General features: G+C 43.1%; 1 long non-coding RNA gene across 1 annotated transcript; it reads left to right on the forward strand.

Moving 5' to 3' along the window:
• Positions 1 to 355: 355 nt before the first annotated feature.
• On the forward strand, positions 356 to 10645 carry LOC117360611. Its single transcript, XR_004539460.1, has 3 exons — positions 356 to 435; positions 4012 to 4185; positions 10494 to 10645. It is a non-coding gene; the product is annotated as an uncharacterized LOC117360611 (long non-coding RNA).
• Positions 10646 to 11461: the final 816 nt, after the last annotated feature.

The following is an 11461-nucleotide window of genomic DNA, read 5'->3' on the forward strand; positions in this document are numbered from 1 at the left end:
GTTGAAAGTTGCTGCTCGTGCCAGGAATGTTACTAAGGTATGGGGAAGGGAAGTGATGAGCACGGGCAGCAGTGCGGGGGGGGGGGGGAAGGAGCAAGGGGGCAGAGAGGAGGATGGGTGCCACACCCCTACAAAGATAGTGCCTGGGTCATACCGCCCCCCCACCTTACTACATCACTACCCACAACTGCTGATTTGAATACCCAGCTAGCACGCCTGAGTGAGCAAATTTAAAGTTAACAGGACTAACACTTCCTGCTTGCTGATCCTGTGATGCATGAGATAAGCAGACACGATGTGATCGCCCTGCCAGCTTTGAATTGGCTCATTCAGCGGTACTGGCACAGACGTACAAGGTACCTAGGACAGGCTATATGGATTCCCGGAAACAGTGAAGCAGATATAGAAAGGTGCTTCCTATGAAGGACTATTCAGGTACAAGTCAGGAGGGATCTCAGTGCCAGATCTGTGCACTTATCTGGAATTTATTACTCAAGCACATGCTAGAACAAGGGGACAACCACAATAGAAGGAGGGAATTGGGGAAAGAGGCAGGAGGTAAGTACAAGAGAAATGGGGTAGAGAAAGCACAAGACGCAGTGGAAAAAGTGCAGGGAAAAGGGAGAACAGCCAAAGGGAGAGTAGACAAAGGACAAATGCAAGGGAAGAGCGAAGGGATGAGGTATGCATGGGTAGGGGAACAAATATAGGGAGGCTGGAAAGAGAGGCAGAGCAGATGCTGGTAGAGGGGTAAGAAGCATGGGTGAATATTGGGGGGAAAGGGGAAAAAGCATGGAACAGATGCTTGGGAAAGAGAATCAATCTGTGGTAGTCCAGAACTAGGTTTGTTTACCTGTTTCCTCTGCTATAAGGATGTCTTACTGCTTTTTTCTTCTGAGCTGCATTTGCTGTGCTGCACAGCAAACTGTTGATCTGGAAACAAGGTGATATTGCACAGAACCCTTTATAACTCACTGCAAGACAGAAATACTTTCTTTAATATCTAATATCTTAACGTCTAAACCATCTATTTTTCCTCTCATGTCAATTCTCGACTGATTTTAGTTCTAGATCGTTAACTAAGTCTCTCCGTCTACCGGAGCCTCCAAGGAAAGTTCGCCCCAACTAGTTTTCTTTGTTGTGGCTGCCGAGCTCCATGCCAAGCCAATTGAGGCTCCTGTGAACTCATTCCAGCTCCCAGGCATCAGTGATGTGCTGCCAGTTTCTTATCGAGGGGTTCTTGCTTGAAAAGAATGAAGCAAGAGTTGTCCATTGTCCTGAACCAGTGGTGTAGTAAGGGTAGGTGACACCCAAGGTGAAAGCACCCCCCACTGCGCCCCCTGCACCTTCTTCTCCGTACCCCCACTCCTTCCCACCCCTATTCTGCACTTGTATTCTCTCTCTCCCCATACCTCTGAATTTTCAATAGCGTGAGTGGCTTCTGCAGCATGCTCCTCGTGCCAGCATTAGATTTCCCTCTGACGTCGCTTCCTGGTTCCGTGACACAGAAGTGATTCAGAGGGGAACCAGGCTGGCACGAGCAACAGGCAGAAGTTGCTCATGCTAGCGAAGATAATACAGACAGGTGGGGAGGGAGATTGTGTGAGCGTGGCAGGGTGTAGCGGGACGGAGAGGTGCCAGTGGCCCCACCAACTCAGCGCCCAAGGCGGTCTGCATCCCCCCCATTACTACACCACTATTCTGATCATTTATGCTTCAATATTCACATGCTCATGCTAACCTGTATAAGGAATAATATCACACTACTTCATTATCAACAAGAGTTTATGCCACATTCAATAAAAATAGGAAATATTTGACTGCAGACAACAGTACCACAAAAGCACAGTGCGAACACATGGAAACCATTTTCCTGACACCGGGAGGATCCGGACACCAGTGTTGCTAGTAGCACCTAATTGTAGGAAATGTTTATTTATTATAGATATTTATTATCCACCTGAAACCTAGGTGACTTACAATAAAAACAGTTATAATCACTTTAGAAACAAACTTACATTAAAAGCAATAAAACATCATCTAACATCATACATTGACCATGATAAATAAAACAAACAACTCCCTGAATCATATATCTTCTTTTCTTCAGTAAATGCCTGGACAAAAAAAACTTTACCCCCCCCCTTCCATTTTACAAAACCGCAAAAGCGGTTTTTAGTGCAGGCTGGCATGCTGAATGCTCTGCGCTGCTCCTGACACCCATAGAGTTCTTATGAGCACCGGGAGCAGCGCAGAGCATTCAGCGTGCCAGCCTGTGCTAAAAACCGCTTTCATGGTTTTGTAAAATGGGTGGGGGTAATTTTTTTTTTTTTTTTTAAATCATCTCTATTAAAGAGGCAACAGAGAACAAGGACATCAGAACAAAAAAGCATACTGGCAACAAAAGTACAAAGATGCAAACCGCTGAACAGAGAATGCGAGTAGGAACAACAGCTGAGCATTCGCAAACCAATCAATCCAAACAGGGAAGGTAACTAATATAAAAAAGAGCAGGGGTACGTTTTTAACAATTTCTTAAACCTCAATTCATTATCACATAAGTGCAAATTACCATGGCACAGCATTCCACGTAACTGGACTGCCACTGAAAAGGAAGACTTTACTGTATTAACATAATCTACCTCGTCACGTCTTCCCACACCTAACAGCATTCCACTTTCAGATCTCAATGAGCATCCTGGCCGATATATGTGCAGGATTTTAGGAAAGTATCTAGGCAATTTTCCATCCAAACAATAATCAGTGGCAGTACCATGAATGCCAGGAAATAGTAAAGAGTTCACTCGTGGGTCTTTGTTGTTATCCATACTACCTACCACATTGTCCCATCCCTGCTCCATCCTATCACTCCTCTTCAACCCATTTTCAAATGTGCTCCCCCTTCTCCTTTCCTTACCTAGATGCAACTTTTTTTTTGCACTCTTTATTCCTTATTCCTATGCCCCTCATTCCTCAATTAGAGGTATGGGGGGTGGGATGGGGGGAGGGAGAGAGCAAGTGTGGAATGGGGAGGGGGAAGGAGTGGGGGACACAGAAGGCGTGGGGATATGGGGAGTGTGTGGTGCAGTGGTTAGAGGTACAACCCCCAGCACACTGGGGTTGTGGGTTCAAATCCCATACTGTTCCTTATGACCCTGGGCAAGTCATTTAAACCCCCAAGTGCCCCAGATACATTAGATAGAGTATGAGCCCACCAGGAAAGATATGGAAAAATGTTTGAGTGCCTGAATAATTTGTAATCCACATAGAATTGTTGGATATGCAGAGTATAACAGGTTAAGTGGCCATGGGAGATGGTGGTCAGCAAACAAAACTCTGACATGCTGCCACTCCTTCTTCAGCACAGGGCAAAAATGTTTGGCTTGTTTTTGGTTCATATGGCTTATTTCTCTGCTTTTTATATGTTCAGTTCATTTCACGCATTCATTTTAATAAAATATAATGTGCATTAGCACTTTTTAAAAATTAACTCATAAATTGATGTGTATTGGATTTATTTAGCATGCACTAAACTTTTTAAGTCATGCTAATACATGCACATCTCTAATAGCAGTCGACTTGGATAAAAGCTTCACACGAAACTCTGGTAGTAGCACAATAGTGATGGTTTAAAAATTGAAAAAGAAAAAAGAACTGTGAGAATTGGATTTTGGCTGTGAAAAGTTGATTGTGCAGTAACTGAAATGTCTGTGGCTTGGAAATGAACTGACTACTCCAGTCATTGATGTAGCAAGAAATAGCTCCCTAACCATTGGAATGTCACTCTTGTATATGGTGATAAGATGGGTTTTACTATTTTTTTTAGCCTCTCATTTGCTCTTCCTTGTGTATATTTTGGATGTTTCTTGCATTCGGATTATTCTGATGTCCTTGCCAATAACATCTTCATTGTTTCTGTCTTCACTTTGAAGTGTAAGAACATTATGTTTACAAAATTATTTTTTTTTTTCCAAAAAACAATGAATGGGCTTCACCTTGGAAATTTTTCAGTAATGCAAAAACCCTGCCTGTGTCTGTGAGTCTTTTGGAATTCAACCTGGGCCTGCTCAGACTAAACGCAGAAGACCTTGTTTTCCAAAGGGATTCCTCTACATAGCAGCTATGGAACACAGATCTTTGGAAGATGTTTATTTTAGTTATTAATTGGAACAAAGTACAACAAAGGTTTGTATCTTAATTAAATGTTTCTAAATGTGCATTAACAGATGTTTAAACTAGAGAATGGAGGTGTTGAGTGCAGTGGCATAGTAAGGAGGGGCGGGGAGCGGACCACCCCGGATACCATCTTGGTGGGGGCACCGGTACCTCTCTATCCCCCCCCCACCACCACCACCTCCACGCTTGCGCCCTCCCTTCCCCATCTTCCCCCATACCTCTTTAAATTTTTTTTTAAAATTTTTTATTATTTATTTCTTCAAATTTTACAAGCATAAATCTTGACATGGAAATAGAATCACAATGCAATAAAGTAAATTCCTTATCCAACTAGGAAAAACACCAGAGTAAATTTTTGCCAGTGCGAGCAACTACTCTGGCCTGCTACTTCTGCTGGCCTGACTCTCTCTGAAATCACTTTCGGGTTGTGGGAACAGGAAGTTACATCGGAGGGAAAGCCAGCACCGTGTGAGCAGCAGGCTGGAGAAGCTGCTCACACTGGTGAAGATTTAAAGAGGTACAAGTGTGGCATGGGGTCACGGAAGGAGAGAGGGGGATGGCGTGGAAGGAGTGGGGGCAGAGGATGCAGGGGGGGTGTCACCACCCCAGGCTCTTCCTGCTCTCGCTACATCACTGGATGGGTGGAAGCCAACTGATGTGAACCATCAATCTCAGTGAATACATGAGGACTGTGGAGCACAATAAGTAACAAGGTAGGTTATACAGCAAATAAGAGGGCTGTTCAGAGTATCAACAAAGCAAAGAAAAATGACTAAGACTATGAACACAAATTTGCTATTTGTTTTACATATTCATAGAACAATTTTGAATGCTAATTACTTCTTCAAAAAGGCACCCTTTACAAGCTTCCCCAGCCCCAACCATTCTTCTCCTCCCTGTCCCACATACTAGGGCAGGGGTAGGCAATTCCAGTCCTCGAGAGCTGGAGCCAGGTCAGGTTTTCAGGATATCCTCAATGAATATGTATGAGATGGATTTGCATGCACTGCCTCCTTGAGATGCAAATCTATCTCATGCATATTTATTCTGGATATCCTGAAAACCTGACCTGGCTCCAGCTCTCGAGGACCAGAATTGCCTACCCCTGTGCTAGGGTTACCAGACGTCCTGGAAAACCCAGACATGGCTTTTTAGAGGACTGTCTGGGTGTCTGGTTAGATTTTGAAAACCCAGCAGATTATCCAGGTTTTGGCCAGCTCTGAGCTGAGGGCCGCATCTGGAGGGTCTTCGAGCATGCACAAATGCGATGCATGCATGTGGCATCATCACATCGCATCCGCGCATACTCGGAGGCCCTCAAGTTGTGGCTCAGACTTGGAGGAGAAGAGGCGAGGTTTGTGTGGGGTCAGGGCTGGGCAGGACATATCCGGATGGCAGGGAGGAAGTCCGCGCATGCACAGCCGTCATTGACGTCACACGCGTGTAAGTGTGTGCATGACTTCATCACATAGCGTCTGTGCATACAGGGACTTCCTCTCTGCCCAACAAGAGCAGCCAGTGGGGACGGGGCTAGGAAGGGCTGGGGGCGGGATTAGGGCAGGGATGAGCATAACCAGGTGGGCCTGGGGCGGGGCTAAGGGGTCCGGATTTTCCGAAAGGAAAATCTGGCAATCCTAGCAGTAGCTGTTTACAAAAAATAAGAACTGCCACCATTCTTTCCCTGAAATTGATGTATATTAGCTGGCCCACTAATTAGGGAGCTGAGGGTAACCCCAGAGACAGCGACAAACTGTTATTTTTAGTGTCTGTGGCAAAAATGTTATAATCTCCTCTGTCTACTATTCTTCATGTATAGAGAACACGCAAATAGTGTATTTTTTCAGAAATGTGTACACTTATTCCAAAACAGAATACACTACTTAACTACTGTGGTATAGACCCTTACTTATGGCTCAGGCCCCCCCCTCCATACCTGGAGTACCTGTTGAATGACATGTGGGGATGCCCAGTCCCTGCCAATAGATGAACTCCACTACCCAAAGGGCCCCAGTGCTGCCTCGGCATCAAAGGCATCAGCGACCTCCTTCTGGCTGAGGAAATAGCTCTCTTCGCATATGTTTAGTTCCTGCGCGAAGTGAGCATGCCCAAGGAAAACTGATGTCAGCAGCTGGAAAGGAGGCCGCTAACTTCGCTGCTGGGGCATGTTGGGGAGCAGATCTCATTGACTGGAGAGGATTGAGCACCTCTGCCAGCAAAGGTAAGATTATTAATGCAGTGTTAGTGGCAGCGCTGAGAGGGGGGAACAGAGAGGAAATGTATTGTCCCACCAGTCCTCCCCCTGCTCCCCCTCCCCTTTAAATTGAATGCTGACTCTGCCCCCGCTTAATCATGCTACTGCTAAAATTTTTTTTAAAAAACTGAAAATCCCTTTAAACAACACTTGAAACTAAATACAATTAAAATTCTTGAACCGCCCACCTCTATAAATTTGTAACTCACCCTTGGTCTGCCCCAAAACCTAGTCCCTTTGGTAAGCTCAATCTTTTTTTAAATTGTAAAGCAACCAAAGGAAACAGTACAATCTGAACAAGTCAAGTGAATATGCAAGCTCTTAATTATATCACGACACACTATACAACTCCATTGTAACTACACTCGTGGCATTACTAATGATCTTTAAATAAACGAAGGAAAAAAACCTCAGGACTGGTGAAAACCACAAAGTTAGCTCAACTACCCAAACATTATAAGGCACAAAAAAAACCTTCAGAACTCTAAAAGTAAATGCAAGCAAGACGACAATGCAACCGTGTGAGCATAGTTCAAAATCATCCTCCCTACGTGGACCCGTGTTTCATGACTCAATCTCCACTTCTTCAGGGCTCCTGGGTGTTATGTGTGTGACGTTGCTGCTTTCATCTGATGGCTACATTCAGCAGCAGCCTTCCTAGGCGGGAACAGGAAGTCGCTGCTGAATGAAGACTTCCGGCGCAGGCCGACGACAGAAGGCTCATCTCGTGGATGCTGCTCTGCAGCTGCCGGAACATTTAAAATAACAGCAACCAGGGGTAGGGCAGGTGTGAGGGAGCTGAAGAGGTCGTTCCGCAGGGTCCCGCTGGGGGGAGGGAGGAAGGAAAGAAGGAAGAACATACCCTATACACCGAAGATTTAAAAAAAGAGCCTCCAGAAGAGATAAGGTGGGGGAGCCGAAGCATCGTCAATTCCCTCCCTCCCCCCCTACCTTCCGATGCCTGTAGTAGTTGTCCCCTCAACCTCCCTTCTTTTTACACTGATCTTAACAATCTATTGTCCTGTAAGCTGCCTCTTAAAGCCTTTCACAGAAGCAATTTAAAACCATGTTTCATGCTCTGGGAGATACGGTCTAAAGGTATCTATCCCATATCAATAAAATTATCTTCTGTCTTTTAAGTGCCTGTTTAATGCTCTTGAGATTCCCACAGAATTAATGCATGCAATTTGTTTCTCCAGTACCAGAGGGAAGATGGTTCCTCCCTTAACCATAAGAACATAAGCAATGCCTCTGCTGGGTCAGACCTGAGATCCATCTTGCCCAGCAGTCCGCTCACGCGGTGGCCCAACAGGTCCGGGACCTGTGCAGTAATCCTCTGTTTATACCCTTCTATTCCCTTTTCCAGCAGGAAATTGTCCAATCCTTTCTTTAACCCCAGTACCGTACTCTGCCTTATAACATCCTCTGGAAGAGCATTCCAGGTGTCCACCACACGTTGGGTAAAGAAGAACTTCTTGGCATTTGTATTGAATCTGTCCCCTTTCAACTTTTCCGAATCCCCTCTTGTTCTTTTATTTTTTGAAAGTTTGAAGAATCTGTCCCTCTCTACTCTCTCTATGCCCCTCATGATCTTATAAGTCTCTATCATATCCCCTCTAAGTCTCCTCTTCTCCAGGGAAAAAAGACCCAGTTTCTCCAATCTCTCAGCATATGAAAGGTTTTCCATCCCTTTTATCAGTCATGTGGTTCTTCTCTAAACCCTCTCAAGTAATGCCATATCCTTCTTAAGGTACGGCGACCAATATTGGACGCAGTATTCCAAATGCGGGCGCACCATCGCTCAATACAGCGGCAGGAGAACTTCTTTCGTCCTGGTTGTAATACCCTTCTTGATTATACCCAGCATTCTATTCGCTCTCTTAGCGGCCACTGCGCACTGTGCCATTGACTTCATTGACGTGTCCACCATTACCCCCCAAGTCCCTCTCTTGGATACTCTCATTCAATAGCATCCCTCCCATCGTATAGTTATACCTCGGGTTTCTACTTCCCACATGCAATACTTTACATTTCTCAACGTTGAACTTCATTTGCCATCTTGTCGCCCATTCTTCTAGTTTGTTCAAGTCTCTTTGCAATTCCTCGCAGTCCTCTTTAGACCGAGCTCCCCTAAATAGTTTGGTGTTATCCACAAATTTTATTATCTCACACTTCGTCCCTTCTTCTAGATCATTTATGAATATATTAAATAGCAGCGGCCCGAGCATTTCCCCCCCAGTATATATGTCTTACTTAATGGTAGTTTCAGTGCTCTCCCTTGGACTCTATATTAATCTGTTTTATTACACATAATCTCTGCTGCAGACATTTGGTGTGACAGCCTAGTCCCTTCATATACTGATAATATGAGGTCTTCGGGTGAATATTTAGCCCCAATACTAATGGTTTGAAAATACACAGGTTGTAAACATATAGCATATGTTTTAAAAAGACAAATCACAAAAAATTGCACCCTCCAAAATACAGGACAAAAGAATCACCTTTCCTTACAAAAAAGGGAGAAAAGACCTCAGTGTCTAATAGGGGCTCTTTAAGCTTCCCATATAGACAGGCTAGTTTTAAACAGAATTTAATCCTAGCAGACACATCCTTGGTCAGAAAAACTCCCAATTAGTGCGTGAACTTCTATTCTAATTTTCTTATAGTTTTATATATTTTTTTACTTTTCTTCAAACAACAATTGTCAAAAATAGAAGTCACTTATCTGAGTACTTTGATATTCAGGTGTAGTCCTGGAGTAAAGCAAGCAGGAAAAACTGCTCTATGGAAAAAAACTATCAGTCAAAACATTCTTCCAAAATATCCTATCCAACAGGGGCCCCTGTTTCGCAACAAAATGCTTCGTTAGGGATTTGAGCGATCACACACCCGCTTCCACTCCTGTCAGGAGTGGAAGCGGGTGTGTGATCGCTCAAATCCCTGACGCACTCCTGTCAGGAGTGGAAGCGGGTGTGTTATCGCTCAAATCCCTGACGAAGCATTTTGTTGCGAAACAGGGGCCCCTGTTGGATAGGATATTTTGGAAGAATGTTTTGACTGATAGTTTTTTTCCATAGAGCAGTTTTTCCTGCTTGCTTTACTCCAGGACTACACCTGAATATCAAAGTACTCAGATAAGTGACTTCTATTTTTGACAATTGTTGTTTGAAGAAAAGTAAAAAAATATATAAAACTATAAGAAAATACATAAAACTATAAGAAAATTAGAATAGAGGTTCACGCACTAATTGGGAGTTTTTCTGACCAAGGATGTGTCTGCTAGGATTAAATTCTGTTTAAAACTAGCCTGTCTATATGGGAAGCTTAAAGAGCCCCTATTAGACACTGAGGTCTTTTCTCCCTTTTTTGTAAGGAAAGGTGATTCTTTTGTCCTGTATTTTGGAGGGTGCAATTTTTTGTGATTTATTTTGGGCATCCTTTTCTTGATTTTTTGGATATTTTTAAAAAGACAAATGTCATCGAAGTGCACACAACACACACACAAAGCCCAGCTATGTTACAGCTGGCCCGAGTTATATTCTCTTAGGAGCGCTAATTGATTTCATATAAATTAACTCTAAGTAAATATATCTCTGACATTGGAATTCACACTGCCACTATATACCTTTTGTTTCCAATGTAAACAGATTGGGAGAATCTGTTACAAAAAAAAATTGCCACAAGATTTAAACTTTAATAAAATGATCTCACGCCCCTGAAAAAAAATATAAATAAAAATGATCCTGCAGCTTTTTCACTCACCCATGCATTCACATACACAGAGGCATACTTGCAAAACACAAGATGTTAATGTGGTAACTGTCCTAACTGGCAGTTCAAAGGCAGAGGTCAAATATACAAAAGGCAATGGAAATGTAACCGTTTTACCTTTCCGCCCAGTGTGCTGCTCCTTCTATACAGGTTTGATATACAGGGTGTCTACAAAGTCTCTTTATAATTTCAAAAAATTACTAAAAAGGCAATTGATAAGATATGTTAATCAAATGTGTCCTCTGTACTCAGTCATTATCAAAGTCTGTAATCACATTGCATTTGGGTATTTCAGGTACCCTGTTGATGAAAGAGAGGCTGTTGAATAAACCCCTAAAAAAATGGCTACTCCTCAAGAAAAGGCACAATGTGTATTGTGGTTTATTGAAACAAAATCGGATACGTAGACTCAGCGACGCTACAGGACTCAGTATGGAAAACATCCATCGTCACGTCCGTCAATTCGTGCATGGCACAAGAAATTTATGGAGACAGGGACAGTATTGGATAAAGAAAGGAGTGTATGACAAAGAATATCGGAGGAAAACGTCGATCGTGTAAGACAATCCTTTGCTCATTCTCCTTCAAAATCCATCCATATAGAGGCATATTAAATGAGACAAAAAAAAAAAACCTTCAATATCTACTCCTCATTTTGTAATAATTTCCACAGATGTGTCTACTCATTTCTTTTTTATAATAAAATCTTGAAATTGAAAAGAGACTTTGTAGACACTCTGTACTTTGAAGTCCGCATGCATAGTGGAAAAGTTCACTGCTTCTATTCTGTGCTGCACCACTCTTCTGGGAAAAGGAAAGTGTCTTCTGGGAAAAGGAAAGTTTCTATTCCTGTTCATCAGTTTTCACCAGCGCTAATTCAGTATAAAAGAAAGCCCTCAATAATTTTTTAAAAAGGGGGGGTAGGGGTTCTATTTATTTTAAAACTAAATCCAAAGAGTCTATTCTTTGCTACCTTTTTGGGAGAAACCTGACGAAAACTCAGCCAAGTCATGAGCTGTGCAACAGAAAGGTTTCAAATTATCCTGGTCCCTTATCTGAAGCCTCAGTTGGCAGCGACTGGAAGGATGTTTGCAACACCTCTGCAAGCTGTCATTTCTGTTTAAAGAATTTGCACCTGCTCGGGAAACAATACGTATTGCAAACATACTAATGGATATTGCTTCATGGGCAAACATAAATGGTTATCTGGAAGAGATATGCAGCAATTCAACGAGTGGGACTTAGAGTCCTTTGCCTGGGAAG

Source organism: Geotrypetes seraphini, chromosome 5 (assembly GCF_902459505.1).
Source record: "Geotrypetes seraphini chromosome 5, aGeoSer1.1, whole genome shotgun sequence".
NCBI lineage: Eukaryota > Metazoa > Chordata > Amphibia > Gymnophiona > Dermophiidae > Geotrypetes > Geotrypetes seraphini.